This window comes from Planococcus citri, chromosome 1 (assembly GCF_950023065.1).
Source record: "Planococcus citri chromosome 1, ihPlaCitr1.1, whole genome shotgun sequence".
Lineage (NCBI taxonomy): Eukaryota > Metazoa > Arthropoda > Insecta > Hemiptera > Pseudococcidae > Planococcus > Planococcus citri.
Genome location: NC_088677.1, coordinates 40,523,118 through 40,542,049, shown reverse-complemented (window position 1 = coordinate 40,542,049; position 18,932 = coordinate 40,523,118). Strand labels below are relative to the sequence as shown.

General features: G+C 33.0%; 1 protein-coding gene across 2 annotated transcripts in view; it reads left to right on the top strand.

Annotated features, from left to right (window-relative positions):
* Window positions 1-18,932, top strand: part of tei (teiresias) — a 128,853-nt gene that overhangs the window by 32,943 nt on the left and 76,978 nt on the right. The window lies entirely within an intron of this gene.

Genomic DNA, 18,932 nt, shown 5'->3' with positions numbered 1-18,932 from the left:
ATGGTACCAACTTCACATTTTTCGAGGGATACATACATATCCATACATGAATTGTAAAGAGGTGCAAATGTTAGAAAATCAATCCAGCATACGATACATTTCTAAATGAATTTTGGTTCTTTTTGTTACAAGTAAGTAGTGGGTAAAAATTTTACAATTTGATGGAGTCTCAGAAAACTAAACTCATGTGATATCGCCTTCAAAAATGAGGTAAAAAAAAGTCTAAATTAATTTCAAAATTAGAGAAGTTATGATTGATAAAAATGTTTGAAGCTCTTTGGCGTTATTAGTGTTGGGCATATTCAATACAGTTTGATTTATTAGATTTCGGATGCTCTGCAAATGAAGTTATGTTCACGTTTTGCCTACCTTTAAAATTGAAGACCTTGGAGTGTTCTGAAAATTTTTATTGATCATATGTATACCTACTTAATAACTCTTTCAATAGGTATTAAAGTGAGACTGAAAATTGAAAAGGACCTTTTATGTGCTTCTTTCAAGATTCTTCGATACGATTCAATCTATCAGCAACATTTTATAGTTGAAGTTACGCAATTCTGAAGAATCAATATAAAATATCCCCTTCAGTTTTTAAGGTTGGCAAATGAATTAACACTGGCGTAGTTTGTGTTGCAGTTTTAGCAGGTGAATTGTTCGACTCATCGATTGAACATTCGGTATGCGTAAACTCCTTGGGAAAAAATGTCGAAACTTTAAAAGAATTCTAGACTTTTGGTTTTTAAGCCCTCCAAGACATAGAAGGTTTAAAATTTTTGTGAGTTTATGACGAAAGTACACAGTATATTTCCTGGCACGAGTATACATATTTGTATTAAGATTAAATATTAACTTGCATCAAAGAATTCTACATATAATCTATGTATACCTAGTCCTACCTACAAAACGTATTATACTTCATGTTTCTATTTACATAGTTACATTTTATTCATCTCGCCCCTACAATGTAGATTTTGGTATAAATTGACCGAAGAAAAACATGGTAACGAAATTCCCATACATTCATAAATGCGTACCATCTCAAATTGAACGATTCATTTTCAAAATACCAAAATAAAATTCCACGTCTATATGGCGAACTATTGCGAGAGTATACAGTAATCTAAAATTAAATTGATTCAGTCAGAAATGTAAGAAGAGGATAAATAAAATGCCATTTTTAGATTTACTGTCTGTAAAAAGAATTTTCGATCCAATAAAAATATCCGCTGGAGAATATGCCAAAAGAAGTCTATACAGGATCAAGTTTGATATAAAATTCGGTTTTCAATCACACTTGAAGCGTTTATCATACAATCCATTCAAATAGGTATGGCGCAATAAAATAAACGCGTCATTGAACCAAGCCAACGATTGCACGTTATTTTTATGCAAAAAAAACTTCCGGAGAAATGATTAAAGTTAGATGAATGGTTCGAAGATATCAAAAAATAGTTTTATTTCGATTCAACGAACATGCCAAGTTTAAAATTTTCAACTCGCGGGTCTAGAATTTCATATTTTAGTTGCCTGTTTACACACTTCGAACACAAATGATATTACGTAACCTATACACTTATTCGAAAAATGAATAAGTACATACATACTTGTGTGTATCTCCTACGAAAAAAATCAAATTTTTCGACCATAAATAAATAAAATGATTTGCAAATTCGCGTACACGATTTATTTTTATGCTTCAATTGATTCGTCTGAATTCCATATATGTACATACCTACCTCATACCTACCTACGAATTATGTACGAATATATGTATCCATCTAGTAGAAAAATGTTTGTAATTCGAAATCGGCAATTTTTTCATGAATACCTTCTCACTCGAGTTACCTATTTGAAAAATCAGTTTGGGTACAAATACATTGTATTATTATGTGCTCATATTTCAACAATAGGTTACCTAACTATTTCATTTTTATATTGAAAAAAATTATGATTCATAAGCTCGTAAGTATTTTTTTCCCAAAGATTTTCAAATAAAAAAAATTAGCCTCAATTTTCGAAACTTTATCACATATATTGGGCCAATAAAATACAATAATCGTATTAAAAGATACGTTTTTATTTGATTTCTGGAAAAGAAATCAGGATTCCAGTATCAACAAATCATAAAAATAACGGACATTTTTAACACATATAAGTATGTCTCGTATTTATAATACGTTTGCAATGAAATAGAGTTAAAAGGAATTTTCCCGAATTATTATATTTATTTTTATTTTGATCTGTCTATTAGAAGGACAATAAATTTGCTTTTATTGCGTTCAGTTTCGGGCCATTTATTTTCCAGCGAGGAATAATGTAACGTACAATGTAACTCTCCTTCTTTTTTCGCTCATCTTTGGCATTCTCGCAAAATTTTGGCTATTATTATAGCTTTTTATTTGACCAGACCGATATATTGTATATCTGCTATGATGAAGGAAAAAAATGTCTGTTATTTCGATAAAAAATGTTTAAATTGTTATAAAATGTATCCTTTTAATTTTTAAAATAGTGTTCAGGATTTATCGCGAAAAAAACTACCTCGCGTTACAGCACAAAATAAATAACGAAAAACGCAGGCTATAAGGCTAAACCTTTTTCGTTAATTTAACCTCATAAATAATTTTTCAACGATGAAGTACATAACGTACCTAGTTTGGAAAAAAATCATACGTTAATGATAATGGTAGGTAAACTCGTTAAACGAATACCTTTCATTGTATGTACCTAGTTAAATAGATTTATTCGTCGGTTAGACGAAAAAATCATATTTCAAAGGGCATTTTTACATTTTGAAGAATAAGGAGGAAAATCAGAAAGAAAAAAAAATACCCTAGACGCATTTTTGTAATGAAATCAATGAAACATGAACTGATACATTTGTCAGATTCAACCGTACTCGCGTCGACTTTCGACGAAGGGTTCCACATTCAACGACAACAAAAATCTTGAATTAGTATCACAGCAAAAATAGCCGACTTGAAAATTTTTTCCAAAGTTTTGCGAATGTTTTTATTTTTGTACTTCCAAACTCCCATAAGTCGATCGTTCTTTTACGAAATTCTAAAAAGTACTCGAGCTGTAGTTGTCTTTATAGTGGTCAAACGTTGAAACGTGTAGCATTGTACGAGATGAATTCGTTCAAGTTTACAACCACTCTTCCTACCTTATCTATCGATTTCTGTTACATTATTATTCCATGGAGATGCAATCGACCCGTTCTGCTATAGTTTTTGAACCGTCCCCAAATGCCTTATTATATTCATTCTGTTCCTTCTTTTATCAGCGTATTTTCCATTATTCTTACCAGTTAGGTATATACTTTCACATGCCCACAGTACAAGTTTACTGGATAGCTTATACGTTGTGTAGCAGATCATTTTTCCCTCGAATTTTCCGACTAAATATCGAAGCAAACATTTTTCGTCTTTTTTTGGGGTAAAAAAGTCTTTTAAAAAAATGCCAACGATATTAGAGAAACTCGTAATAATTTTTTTGCAGCTAGAAGTAGGTATTTTTGAAAAGTAAATATCAAAGAGGATTAAATGTGCATGTACGAGTATGTAGAAGTTCGATATGTCTTGCTGAATAATATTTTTCTGGAATATTATGGAGTATCTTGTGTATGTGTAGAAAATGTGATCTTGAGTATTGTACTAAGAAAAATCAACGAAACTAGTATTGCCAATGAGAATATTCTCAGTATTTTAAAAATTCTCAATTGTTCGCGATTTTGACAAAATTTTGATTTTTGCTGCGAATGTTTGCGAACATTTGCAAACATTCCCAAACATTCTGCAAAAGAGCGTGTGAATTTGGACTTGTGTGAAAACCATAGTAGTGCATTATTTTTTGTTTGGTATTTGGATGTTTGAAAATGAACTATTTCGTTTGAAAATTGTCATCAACGTTCGCAAATTTAATATTCGTAGAAAAAAATCGAAATTCACGAATATTGCCAACACTAAACGAAACCAGTTAGCCAATGATTATGGCAAAGTACCTGATATAAGAAATTATTGAGTCATCCTTGAATCATAGCTACTTTAATTTCAAAGATGAGCTGAAAATTTTTTTCAAAGTTTAGCGAGGAATTATTTAACCTTGAAGAATCAGTATAAAATATCCCATGATTTTGTCTCTTCAATTTTTCATGACGGTTTTTATAGTCGGCATGTCGGCGACCCAATTCACACTCATGTAGTTTGGGTTGCTATAATTATTATCAGACAGAATATTCGACACTTGCCACTTGCCATAGAACACTTGATGAAGCTCTACCTTTGTTAGAACTAGAGAAGCTGTAAGCCTCTAAAACTTCAAAAAAAAGATGAAAAAATTCCACGTTTTTCAAAAAGTTTGAATGTACGTAAAATGCTCTTTTGAGAGATTGTCAATTTTTTAAATTGAAGGAGCTTGAGATAAATATGTACTGATGTAAAAATTAATAGGGCTCACTGTTACGATGAATGTGGGAAAAACAAGAAATTGCATGTGTTGTAATTTCGAAAAATGGAGAAAAGCAGAAATTTAGGTTAAATGATTTGTACCAATATCACAGAGGCTCATTTTACTAGTACTTAAAATTTCTTTTGAAAATTTAAAAAATGTTAAATCGTTGTGATTATTTACTATGGATTAGGAGGAGGGCTCAAGGCTTTAAGGCCAAGATTGGAAATTTCGACCAAGTTTTTAAAATGTTATTCCAGAACTTTTTTTCGTAGCCCACTGTAACTTTCTGGAGGGGGGGGGGGGGGGACTCTACTGACGACCCTCTTGTACCTAAGTGTGTACAAATGGGACTTTGATAATTTATGGTGAAAAAGTGGGAAATATTTTTCATTAGAAAACAATAAAAAGATATGCTAGCTAAGTAGAATACGAGTCCAGCGTGTACAAATAGGATAGGCATGCATGATCTGAGGGAAACACCCTTTTCAGACGTTAGTTGTAAAATTAAATTACGTGTTTTTACCTTTAGTCCGCAAATTTTTTTTCGCCATAATATTCGTAGCATTTTAACCAAAAGACGCATTATTTGGAAACTACGGTTTTAATTTTGTACCACTGTCCATACCAACGCATATGACCCTCGAAACGATTTAACTTACCATTCTGACTTGTCGGATACGCCCTCTAGTGTTATAAATCCATGCGAATTTAAACTTTTCTATGTTGTTAAACCGCATACTGGTTTTGTGTTGTGATTTTGGATAATGGGGATGAAAATTATAACAAGAGGACTCGGAAATATTTTAGTCAGCCTGAACCGTGTTTTGTTTGCTTTATGATTTTATTATTTTCACTGGTGGACATTAAATGGTTTCTATTCGTAGAGACGAGAATATTGACGTACTCTTTCGTGTTGTTTTGTACGAATTAAGTTTGTTTTACAGCTGATCGCTTCAGTAGATTATTTCTTGGTGAAAATGAAATATTTAATTAAAGTTGGGAACATTATTTCCTTTTCGTTGGATAATGTCGAGTTTGTAATCTACGCGACGAAAAAAAAAACACACACACAACACAAAAACCTGAAACATAATTCAGAAATTTTTCCCTACGTACATTTTATTTCCCAGCATTGATAATTTTTTTCATTCTGGAGTGCTCGGTTTCGATGTCATTAATGAATTAAACTTGATTAAAGATGAGTTTACAAAAAAATTAATGGTCCAGAAAATTAAATTATTTATTTCTATACGTTCACGTTGTTTATTTTTGAACACACACCGTTGGCTGAATTTAGAAAAAAAATCACGCCCGAATTCACGTACCTACCTACCTAATGCTGGATTTTTACTCGAGTTTTCAAACTTGCATACTATTTATTCGTTGTGAAAAAGTAGAAAGTTGAACGTTATTTGACTGATAAATCATTTCGCATGAACTGCTACTTATTCTTTTCTGGTTTTAGCTACGGTTTCAAATCGTAATGATGTTATAACTTCTTGACTTTTGAAGTAGGTAAATTATTTGCTTTGCTTGATGAAATCAGAATGTTTTTTTTTTGTTTTGATAATTGCTACTCGTGCTACTTTGCGCTAAAAATTAATCTTTTTCTGAGAAATTTCATTTCTTATAAATTCGGGATTTACAAAATAGCGATAATTTTTTGTTTGGAAGGAGGTCAGCAATTTAAAGAGCAGGATAGTCTTTATTGAAGTTTGTTTTAGCGTTGTTTGCAACAAATGAAGATTTCAGCTTTCATTTTTTTTTTAAATTAAAAATCTAGTTCTCCACGTACCTACTTATATGTAATTTCTTTTAGGTTAAAAAAAATCATACCCAATACTTAGGAGGTGAAGTTTCTTCTTGCCTTTTGTACTGTGGTGTACTACGATAAAATATTATATAGCTTAAGCCGAAACAGACGTAGTGTTGTGGTACATATGTATAATGAAATTATTCATTTTTCATTCCATGATTTTTCCTTCTATCTGGCAGAAAAGGGAGAGTAAACTTATGATTTGAGGAAGCTAGTACAAATAAAGATATAGTAGTAAGAGGGAAAGAATTGTGATTTGATGAAATGAAAAAGATTTTGGGTAGCCTAGGTTTTGCGTGGTTTGGTTTGGTTTGGTGTGGTTTGGTTATGTTAGGTTTTTACAAGTGGTCATTTCCTGCACTAGAAAATTTCCGATTTTTGACATCTCTAAGTATAGCAAAGAAAATTTCCTTCAATAAATTTTAATTACATGTGAAATGCATTCGGCGTAATCTTATTCATTCTGTTGGAAGACAGAACGAGTAAGACTTGTAATGGAATTACGTACTTGTCAGTGCAATAACATGAAAAGCAACATTGATCGGTTACAATATGATACAAGACGAATGCGAGAAATAGGATTAGATGCGGTTTCACATTTGGTCGATTAAATTCTTTGCATCGCCACATCCCCAAGTACGTTTTAATGCAATAGAAATAGACTCTCTATAACCCAATTATTGACCGAAACCTGGTGAAAATTGGCGTTCAAAAAAAATACCTTATCAGCCTACATCTCAAGAGCGAAAATTTTTTCCAAGTTATAAATTGTATTAACGATTTGGGTCGGATTTCATTGTGTTGTATTTTGTGTAGTGTCAGATTTCATGTACCTACAGAGTTAAAATATCAAACTATATTAATCGTTTTTTTTTTCGCCGGAAAAGACACGGTGAGAAAAAGAGAGAGAGAGTGAGAGCGATAACTGCGAAGAGAATTTATCGCGAAAAACGTTTGACCGAGGAGCCGTGAACCGTACAAAACGATGTTTTCATAAAAATAACGTGCTTTATTAACACGTATGACGTGTGAAATGGGGGTACAAAACGCGACGTAGGAGGGACTCTTTGTCACGATAAAAAGGAAAAAAGCGGTACCAAAAAGGGGAAACCGTGAATCATACCTTAACTCATTTTTCCACAGGGTGACGTTGCATAACAAGGGAATTGTCCCTTAGAAAGTTTCTTTTTCTAAAACTGTTGTATCTGCTTCGCTATCCCTATTTTGAACGGTTGCCAAACTACCGCCGTATCTTTTAAAATATCTTTTGTCGTAGCGTTTCTTTAGCAACTCAGAAAAAAAAGGGGCGTTAAAAAATGATTTTTCTCATCCTAGAATCATGTATGCTAATTTTTTTCAGCATAAAAATAAATAGCGATGATACTTGATGTGAAATTACGCAGCGATAATCGCTGAGTAATGTATTCTGCTATATTTCTGTTGCAAATGAATCGTATGATTTCATATGCGAATAATTTTTTCTCCTGAAATTGTTCCTCGTGTGTCTGTGTATATTGTATGCGGATATTAGAATTGTAAAGTTTATCCTAATGGTATTGAAGTGCTTGCATGCGTAACGAAAATTTCTCTCTGGAAATTACGTACCATAAAGTCGGTTCAATACCACTGAGACAAAGCAGAAACACGGAGCATTTGCGGAATTAAAATATTGTTTTAAAATAGACGAGTTATATACTACACAATAGTTTGATTTCGTAAAAATTTAGTGCTTTTTTCGATACGTTGTGAACTCGTAGTTACCTAGTACCTAGGTACTTATACTTATTCGATGTATTTTTGAGGAAAGGTAGGTACATCGTCAGTTGTAAGTATCGAATTGAGGTTGTATTGTTCGACCCTCCCCTTCCTCTTCTGGGAGAAAAGTAAGTTTATGGTGTTGTATTTACATGTATTGAGTTTCTTGGGCTATTTTTCGAATTGAGTTTGAGTAAAACATACTTACTTATGTGGGTGATGAGCTCGATACGAAATTTACTACAGAAATAAAAACTGTGTGATTTTAGTGGTAGTGAGTTCTGTGATTTGTAAACATATTAAATTGAGGTTTTCTGTGCGCTTGTACAGTTTTCATTCGTAAATAAAACTGTAGTACAAGTATATATATTAGTTTTTTTGTTATTTTTTTTTTTTTCGTTAATTCAATGGATTGTGTCTATTCGATTCTTTGTGGTTTATACTTGCACAATTTACGACAACCAGATGTTTATATTCCCTTTATTTTAACCTTGTGAAACTTGAAAATATCTGCTTGTAAATGAACGATGGTAAGTTATAGAGTTGCATTTATTTCTGTTAATGGTCTAGAAAATTGTATCTGTCATATGAATCACGAAATACGAGCACATTATTACCATACCTATTACCTACCTATTCTGAGTATTTTTATTCTGTGTTGGTAGTGAGTGCGGTGAGACTTACATTGGGGAGTAGTTTAAATTTTGCGTTTCAAAGTCTAGAGAGGTAGTATTCCAACCGCTTAAGTGAAGAGTTTTTCAACCCGGACATTTGGTTCACATATATCTTTGTGAAAAAATTAACTTTGAAACATGAAAGATTTTTATTCAAGTATGTGTTAATTACGCCATAAACATCGAAAGATATCATTTCTGAAACTGAGGAAATATTTTGAAATGTTATAGTCTTTGTTGTCATTTCCATTTTTTTTCGATGTCAGATGTGAGAAAAAAGTATACCAGAATTAATTTTTTAATGCTACCTTACCTATGATTGCTGAAGTTACTTCTGTTCGTCTAGATCAGCTAGATCAGCATGTTGATTAAAAAAATTTCCGACTGTCTAAAAGAAATTTGAATTTTTTTGCTCATGTAAAACTAAATTAATTATGCCAAAATTTCAATCGAATTATTCCAGAAATTTGTGACTGCTTTGTTTTTGAAATATTTTTTAGAATTCTTATTCATGTTTATCCAAAAAAAAATTCAGAAACTTGTCATCTCGAAATTCCAACGAAAGAAATACATAGCTGCAAATCGTCCAAAAAATTATTCAAAAGAAACCCGTCTAAAACGCACTAAAAAAAAAAAACTCGAAGAAAATATTTTCAAAGCACGAAATTATACTTAGACTAGACAATAATCGATTGGAAAATTTTCAACCACTCGGTAGAACTTTAAAATTAGATTTGGACGGAGATGGTTGGTCGATACAAAATCTTGAATACGATCTGTTAGAGCTGAGCTACATATTTTCCGCTTTCCGCAAAAGAGGTTGTGTAGTCATAAGTGCGAAAGAATCGCAATTTTTCTGAGAATTCCACCTCATTTGAAAGCCTCAATATCTCCCTTCCAGGCAGTGTTAAACATTTTTCCGAGTGATTTCCAACTCAAAATCCTTCAATTTTTCTGTGATTTCCTCCACTGATCTACTTGTGATTATTTCATAATAGGAAACTTTTTTTATACTTATAATGTAGGTACTTACATGATTATTTTGATTATTTTTGAAAAAAGAAGTTGAAAATTGTGTAGGATAATATTAACTACCTATAGTACCTGAGGTGTGTATGATTATTTGTTGTTATTCATGTTTGTGATCGAAATTTCAACATTATAATGCAGAATAAGTACGTTAAAAAAATGTTCGTTCGATATCGATGCACTATTTAGATATCTCTGGTATATTACCGAAGTAGGTAGGTAAGGTAGGTATACCTATTATAACTATAAGCGCGGCGGGCGGCGCATTCTATTGGTTTTGTATTCGAAGGGGATAAGCGTGAGGAAGAAGACACAGTTTTGATTTAAATGATTATTCAACTATAGCGCGCAAATTCAATAATATAAATTTACAATAGCATTTGTTTGTTTAAATGTCGTATTCAGAGTAGGTATGTTTAGAAAATTCGCATTGTTATAGGTGTGTTACAGTTAAACGTGATAATTGTAAACAAAAGACTCATCACACTGATATAATACATATGTACGTATATGTACATATATCTACGTGTAGTACGTCTACGTACGTAGGTAGGTACCTAATACTAAGCTTCATATTATCATCTTCAGTATTACGTATGCGTATTCTCACCCACTCAAAAATCCTACACATTTGATTACACGAGAATCGAATTTCAATTCAGTATCACGGTCCCATGTGAATTAATAAAATCAAAATATTTTTTCTCTTTACAAAATCTAAACCCGGTGAATGCCCTCAATTCGTATTGGTGGTAGATATGCTTTGTTTCGTTCAGAAAGTACCACTTGGAAGTGTGTTTGAAATTTTATAGAATTGGTGATTTTTTCATTTATTTTGCCTATACCATATTTTTTACGGATGAAAAATAATTATACTTATACATATGTAGAGCGAGGTAAACTTGGTTATCGCAATGAAAACAGAAAATGGCAAGAATGCCCATTCCTCTTCTTTTCATAGGTACTTATTTCGAAATTCGGAGAATTTTTTGTGGAAAGATTTTGAATTGATAGAGATAGGTATACATACTTATGTTTTTTTTTCTTATGATACATAGCTTAGGTATGATATAGGTGAAAGGTTAGTTTATTTTGTCATAAAATAAGTAGGTAACTAACCAACTGATATTCAAAAAAATCAAATTTCAAATCTTCGTTGAACAATTCAGAATCTAGCATATCTTTTGCTTCGAAAACCTCGAAACTTTCGCTAAAATTTTGTTTGCTTGTAGTTAAGTACGAGTATATGATACTATGTAACCAGAATTCACTCGTTATGGCCAAAATGAACAATTCGTGTTAAATTACGTGCGTACTGCGTACGTAGACGTACAGTTGTACGTTATGTGTATTAAAATTCATCACCATTTTGTCAAGTAAAGGGAGGAAAAACGTTTTGAATGGTATTTTCGTCGTTTGCAGAACGAACGACGACCATGTGTTTGCATTTGTACTTAAGCACACGTGGCCAACAATATTCCGCAATTTTTCATTCATTATTTGCTTTGTTTTCAAATACAAAACATCCCCTTTTTTCGTGTTGTCTGTTATACATGCATGTATATATGTACTATAGGACTGAATCGATATCTATTTCAGGCTTACCTACATAGTTTTATCTACGAATTTACACATTATAGACATTAAGGTCAAACTTGTCTCGGGTATTAGGGGGATAAAGTGCGAGTAAAATTGAAGATGGTTAAAAATGGTGAAAGTGTCCGTGTTTGGAAATAAAGTTATGAGTATGGCGAGGAACTTTTGCTTGTCACTAACTCATTTTTTAACCTCATCGAATCATCTTTTCTCTCTCTTTTTTCAACTGTTTTTTTTTTTTTTTTTTTTTTTTCATTTTTATTTCATATGGCTTCTGAAATTGAGCTAAGAGGAATTTTCTATTGTGTACCCTGAAGACAAACTTAGATATTCCCTTTGAAACGAGTACAATTTTCTTTTATATTCCCATCTTATTCATAATAGGGATTTAGTAAGTATAAGACTTCGGCAGGTTTTTTTTTTCAAAAGCATTTTGTAAAAATCTAAAATAGGTAACGTATAGAAAGAAGAAAAATTCAAATTGAAATAAATAAAAGTATAAACGTGGGCAGTTTTCACGGACAGGGTTTCAGTTGTTTTGAAATACATTTTTTTGGTATAGAGTCTTCTGTAATTAGGGTAAGGTATCGTTATATATGTATTGTACTCTCTAAATTTGAAACAGTGAAATTTCACTGCTTAGCCTTAGCAGTCACGACATTTTGCCTTTTTAAAAGCAGTAGTTTTTGACTGCAAAACAGTAGAAAATATACTGAATTGGCCAGTCAAAATTATTTTTTACTGGCCAATTCAGTACATTTTTCACTGTTTTGCAGTAAAAAACTACTGCTTTTAAAAAGGCAAAATGTCGTGACTGCTAAGGCTAAGCAGTGAAATTTCACTGTTTCAAATTTAGAGAGTACATACCTACGTATGTGTGGAAAAAAGTCTAACTTATACTCTTGAAAATTCTATTGCTTCAGTTTATAAAGTGATCTTTATCATAAGAGAACCAGGTAGGTAGCATGCATATTATTATTTGATTGTTTTCTTGCCGAGTTACCGAGGATAAAAGCTGTCGAAAATTGAGAAAAAGTATTGATTCTATAGTATGATTTTTACAAAAGTTGTTGATTTACTAAATAAAGTGTACAATTAGGTATATGTTTGCGCAACAAGCTTTCCTGCTTAAATAGGGTCGTGTCATCATAGTCATTGCTGTAAAATGAAAATACCTATTTATCTTCGTTTATTTTTATATTTCTGTTATTAAAATAATTGGATTAGGTATTGGCTTCGTCGATGCTATTTTTATAGTTACGAAAATGATTTCATAAATTGCAGTTACGTAAACAGCGAAGTAAAGTCTAAAATTCAGTCTGTTAAGTTTTGTATGTGAGCTTTCAAGAATCTACCAAGATTTCTTGGAAAGTTTATCTGCGGTTTCGTGTTCGATTTTCCTACGCCGCAGAGTCAACGAGAGAACGAGACTATAGATGTATTTTCACTGTGTTTTCAAGATGTCTTTCGTTCTAACACCCTTACTTATTTTTTTTATTTTTTTTTTGTTAGATAGGCCTATCCCATTTTTGGATTATCTGATGAGAGGTAACTTTCCTCTAAGCGAAATCGCGGCGGATCCGTGTAAAAATAAAGTACATGCGCAGAGTAGAAGTCATTTTTTTTAGATTCAACACATTTCCTGATACGTAGACGTTCTTTACATTCATAACAAGGTGTTTCTTATCGGATTCATCTCTTCTCCTATATTATATCTGTGATATTACTGACACCATTCAAATGATTTTTCATATTTTTACGACGTACATAATTTATTACCTGCCAATAACGAATATTTTTACCAAGGTATCTCACTAAAGGTCTTTGCTCTGATTTTGTACTTGAGCAGTTGTGTAGGGGGAAAAGCTAAATCCATTGCTGAATAGATGAGGTCGCTCAGAATCTAGTAATACTCGTATTTAGAGGGGATCAGTAAAAGTTCATGTTCAGGAGGTATGGTAAAAAACCATTTTTCATGTGAGTAGGCATTTTAAAGACCATTTCGATAAGTTACGAAAATCGTCTAATTACCTACCTGATATAGATTTACCTATTTTATCGATTTTTTCAATATTGTTGTTTTTTCATTATTATGATTTTTTTTACTTTGCAAAAATTGCTAACATTTTGTTCAAGAATTGCAATTTGTAGATACGAGTATTGAAAAAACAACCGTTTCACACGAATGCAATTTCGAGAATTAAAGTTCATGTTTTCAAGAAGTGTCCTCGCATTTGTACTTCCTCCGGTGGTCAAGAAAAAATAAAGATGAAAAATAAAGAAATCTGTAACGTTGACAAAATATCTTAGAATGAAATGGTTTTATTCATAAATCATAAAAAAAGTTATTACCTCTAAAGTTACTAGAAATGTGAAATACTTGATTTTTACGGCGTATTGCAAACGAAGATAAGTTAACGGATTTGCAATTTTTCCTTGCCTTGTCTCCGAAATATCGTACGATTTTGTGAATTATGCTCATACTTTTTCGCAGTATAAGTAGTTACAAGGAAGAAAATATTTTTCCGACATGAATATGAAATTTATTGATATGACCAACGTGCTATGTATGGATTGTGTGAGATACCAAATACATACATATAGCTATACATATAAAGTATCCGATTTTTAAAAGAAAATGAAATGAAAATTTTCCAGTTTGTTTGGATGTTGTTGCGTTGCTTGTGCACTGGCACATCTTTTTAGGTGCTTTTTCCGTATTAGACGCGCCATGTTTCGCATCTTTGGCCAAAGGCGCGGGTTTATAGTGAATTTACATTAAGTGGAGTTATCAGCTTCATCAAGGGTTTTCTCGAGAAGGGTAGTAAGAAGATTAAATTGAAAATAAGCGAGAATGTTTTTGAATTATACTAAACTATGCTCTAGGTTTTCTTCTTCATAATTGTAACTTGAGAAAGCCACATTGTACGTTTTTTATTTTTCGTAGAAAAAAGGCTGAAAATGAATGGTATCTCCTCATTGACTAATGCCACATCGAATTACTGTAATTGGTTTTAACCGTGTATTTTTACGTTTCTTATTTTTATTTTTATAGGGTTAGATTTCACTGAATTTTATTTTGTGATCAGTTTGGTGGAATGCATCTCAGCAATATAAAAGATGTTGATTGTTCTATGTTTGTTTATTACTGTTGAATGGGAGGGGCGGCAGGGGATTATTTGGAAAGTTTCTTATATTCTTCCTCTCCCATATTTCTCAAAATTGAAGTTTAAATATTCCTTATTCCTCCTCCGTACTCATGCCTAGCTGTGTAGGTATCCTCTGGAAAACATTTTTTTCAAAGGTGATGTAATATTTTATAAAAATTGGCTGTTTTTTTTGTGCAAAGCGTGAATTTTATTTGCGAAGTCATGGCACTGAAAAAGAAGCGAGTTGGAGGCGAATAAAGACATTTTAAAAGGTTTTTTCATTGTTTAACTTCCGCTATTACAAGTTTGTTGGTATTAGGAGCGAATGATAACAAAGGACAAAAGATGACAGCAAACAAATTACTCTTGAACAGTATATCTTGAACGTATGCCTATGAAAAAAAAAAACGGATGATGGTCGCAATGAAAATACAAATCCTAAGCGTATGTTAACTGAAACGCAAAATGAAACAGAAGAAAAGCAAAAAAAAAAAAACTTGGAGAAAAGTGAATAAAATAAAAAAAGCATTAGTGGACTAGCTGTCGTTAGAAGCGTTTTGGCGCAAATCGGGTTTTGTCTGCGTGAGAATAGAATAATAAAAATAGGAGCAAAGCAGCAAACAAAAAAAAAGAGCCCTTAGCAGCTTTTACTCCCATTAGAGCCATAAGGCCGCTATTAAAATATAAATTCGACTTATTGTTAGCTAAACAAGATGATTCTAAAAGAATTTATACATATAACGAAAGAGAATAACCATAATAAAAAGACGCTCTAATCCGCTGTTATTTTGAAAATAAGTAGAAGGAAAAAATATTTTTCGCTGTTGCAGCAAAGAAACAAGAATATTTTTACAGGGTGTGGCAAAATGTCGAAGTTGTTAAAGTATAGTGTAAGTTTTTACTCAGGCAATGGAAGTGGATTTTTGAAAATGAGCGAAATATATGATAAAACGCGAGCTTTCTAAAGAGTATGGCGAACAAATTTCCTAATAATGTATTTTTCTCGAGTAATTTGAAATTCAAATGGAAAATTTTCTTCGCAGATCTTCGCCGAAAAAACCCTAAATTCGACTGCTTTATATTTTATGTGTATCGTAATTCTCGAATCATCGTTTTTTTTTTTTCGTGATTTGAAATTACATAAAGTACGATGGAAGCTTGGTAGGCGGATTCTTTCGAAAAAAAAGTATCGACTTTTTTACGATTAATGAAAATCATCGTTTTCATGTTAAAGTCGCGGCGCGGCGTCAGTCATTTTTTCTATAATTTTTTTCACATAGCACATCGCATATATCGTCATGCTTTATAATTTAATTAATTACAGGATTATAGAAACCATGTACTACTATACCGATGTAGGTAGAGTAGGTAGGTGTGTGTAACTTAATAACAGTCTAAATAAAATTTATTCTATTCCACGTCTTGAAAACTTGGGTCGAAGTTTGGCAAATTTTCCGAAACGTTTTCACCTTATAAATTATGAATCCGCCAACTTGCTGATATATTCGGACACGGTAATCATTGCGTTTTCTTTGATTTTCAGTTTCATTATAGCGCACCATTAATAATGGCAATTGCGTGATACGAACAAGTTTTGTCGCTTCCGACTTTACATTTAAGCTTGTTTTTACCATTAGATAACACCTCGTTGCAAAAGTTGATAACGTTTTAAAAGCTGTAATAATTACTTCGGTAACTTAGCTGTTAATAACTTTGTTACTAATTCGCAAGCTGAGGCTTCAGTTTTGAAACTTCATTTCAACATTTTAGAGTATATACACTTAGTTTTTATCAACTACCAAGCCTATTTTGGACGTAAATTCGTCTTCTTTCGTGTAATTTTTTGCCTATAAATGAAATTAATTGAATCTACCTGTAATTAAATATACTTAGGTAATAGGTTGGTAGGTCTTTGATGTTTGAGAAGATTTATGACCTGCGGTAATTCGTCAAATTCATCTAGATAAAATCTTGACAAATGACGAACATAATTCTCGGTCAATTTTAGGTATTGAATGATAATATTGCCTTATGCGCCTTTTAGAACGTACATATGCAGCATGTTGTATATCAGATGTTGAAATCGTGAAGAAAACGCAATCATCAACTACTAATAAACTTTGATCTTTTATCTAAATTCCAGATCAATGTTCATAGGTATAGTATTTTTCAGTTTCCTTTGACGGAACCCTATTGACAATTTCAAGTGGCAGAATGCTAGCAACAGTGCTAGCATGACCATGCTAGCACTGGTTGCACCATTTTGAACACCTTTCCTAGCATATCTGCTAGCAAACTGTTGCCAGCACAATGCTAGGAAAATGGTACTAGCACCATGCTAGCAGCATTTTTCTAGCATTATGCTAGCGATGGTTTGCTAGCAGATATGCTAGGAAAGGTGTTCAAAATGGTGCAACCAGTGCTAGCATAGTCATGCTAGCATATTTCCAGCATATGCTGGCATACAACTGGCATACTTCTAGCAGGGGGACTAGCATTATACTAGCGTCAGTTTGCTAGCAGATACGCTAGTGCAGGTGTTCAAAATGGTGCTACTGGTGCTAGCATGATCTTGCTAGCTTTTTGCTAGCATATGCTAGCATGTGTATAATATGAAGAATGCTAGAAGTTTATTAATTTCCTTATAAAAGAATAGGGTATATTTTTAATTATGGTACGTTTCCCAAGAATATCCAAAAATGGGCAATTGCCCTCTAGCATTGTACTAGCATCTTGTGCTAGTATAAGCTGAGTGATTAGTTTGCCAACTTCACTCTTCTTAATTTAAACAGGAAACTGTATTGAGCTTATATTCGACTTGACTACATACTTCATCTAAGAGAAGTTAAGTGTATCATATTAAAGAACAACGCTAGCAATTTGCTAGCATTATGCTAGCACTTGACTGCTAGCACCTGGATAAGAAGTCTTTTAACGAAAATCCAGCACCATGCTAGTACTTTGACTGCTAGCTTTACCAAGGTTAGAATAGCGCTAGCAGTAGACTAGTGCAAGTTTACCTGTGATTGTATTTCTAGCATGTAACTAGCAGATTGCTAGCATGCCTTTTGCTAGTTCACCTCATGCTAGCACCATTACAGGGTGCTAGCAATGCACTAGCAATATGCTAGTACTGACTGCTAGCTTTACTCGGTGGTTATGCTGCTAGCATGTAACCAGCAAATTGCTGGCCTGTCTTTTGCTAGTTCACCGCATGCTAGCATCATACCAGTTCAATGCTAGGATGAATTTTCCAATAAAATGTCTGCTGGCAAAGTGCTAAGTGCTAACACCACTCTAACTGGTAATCTGCTAGTTGATTCCATGCTAGCACCGTGCTAGTATTCTGCTACTAATGCTAGCATTCTGCTAGTAAAATTGTTAATAAGATAATTATTCTCCTAGGATTAATTAGTGTATGGCTAGTGTACTTTTTACTAGCTCATATCATGCTAGCAACATGGTAGCTTTATGCTAGGAGAAACTACCAGCATCGCTCGGTAATTATGATGCTAGGATATAACTAGCATGTTGCTAGCATACATTTTGCTAGCTCATCTCAGGCTAGTATTATGCTAGAATTTTGCTAGCAGGAACTGCTGGGATCACTCGATAATTATGGTGCTGGGTTTTAACTAGCATATCCCTAGCATACATTTTGCTAGATAATCTTGCATTAGCAATATGATAGCATCATGCTAGCAGGGACAACTGGCATTACTAGGTAATTTTGAGGCAAGGGGTTGACTAGCACATTGCTCGCATACATTTTGCTAGCTCACCCCATGCTAGCGATATGATAGCATCATGCTAGTATGAACTGCTAGCATCGCTTGGTAATTAAGGGGCAAGGTTTTAACTAGCATATTGCTAGCATGCATTGTGCTAGCTCATCTCATACTAGATATATGATAGCATTTTGCTAGCGGGAAATGCTAGCTTCATTCGGTAGTTATGTAGCTAGCATGTAGCTAGCTCATTGCTAACATACTTCTTGCTAGTTTGTATCATGCTAGCAATAAGCTGGCATTTTGCTAGCATGTTATGCTAGTTCATTTCATGCTAGCATAACGCTAGTATCATGCTAGTTTCCTGCTACTCATGCTAGGTGGGTGCTACTAATGCTAGCATTCTGCTAGTCTACATAATATTTCGAGACAAAAATGTTGACAACTTGGCAGGGGAGGAGAGTTTTCGGAGAGTTTTCCTTTCATAACTTAAATTTTGTCATATGAGAGAAAACCTGAAAAGTGAGGGAATTGTTTTTGGTAAAACTTCAATTGAACGACAGAAAAAGTGAATTGCACGCCAGGACAACCACACAAAACAATGGTTTTTGAACTAGATTACAGGCGATTTAACGACTGTTTTGGTTGTTAAAACGACAACATTGAACAAAAGACCTTGATCGACAAACATAAAAAATTCACATCGCGAAAAAAGGAATGCCCGATGAATGTT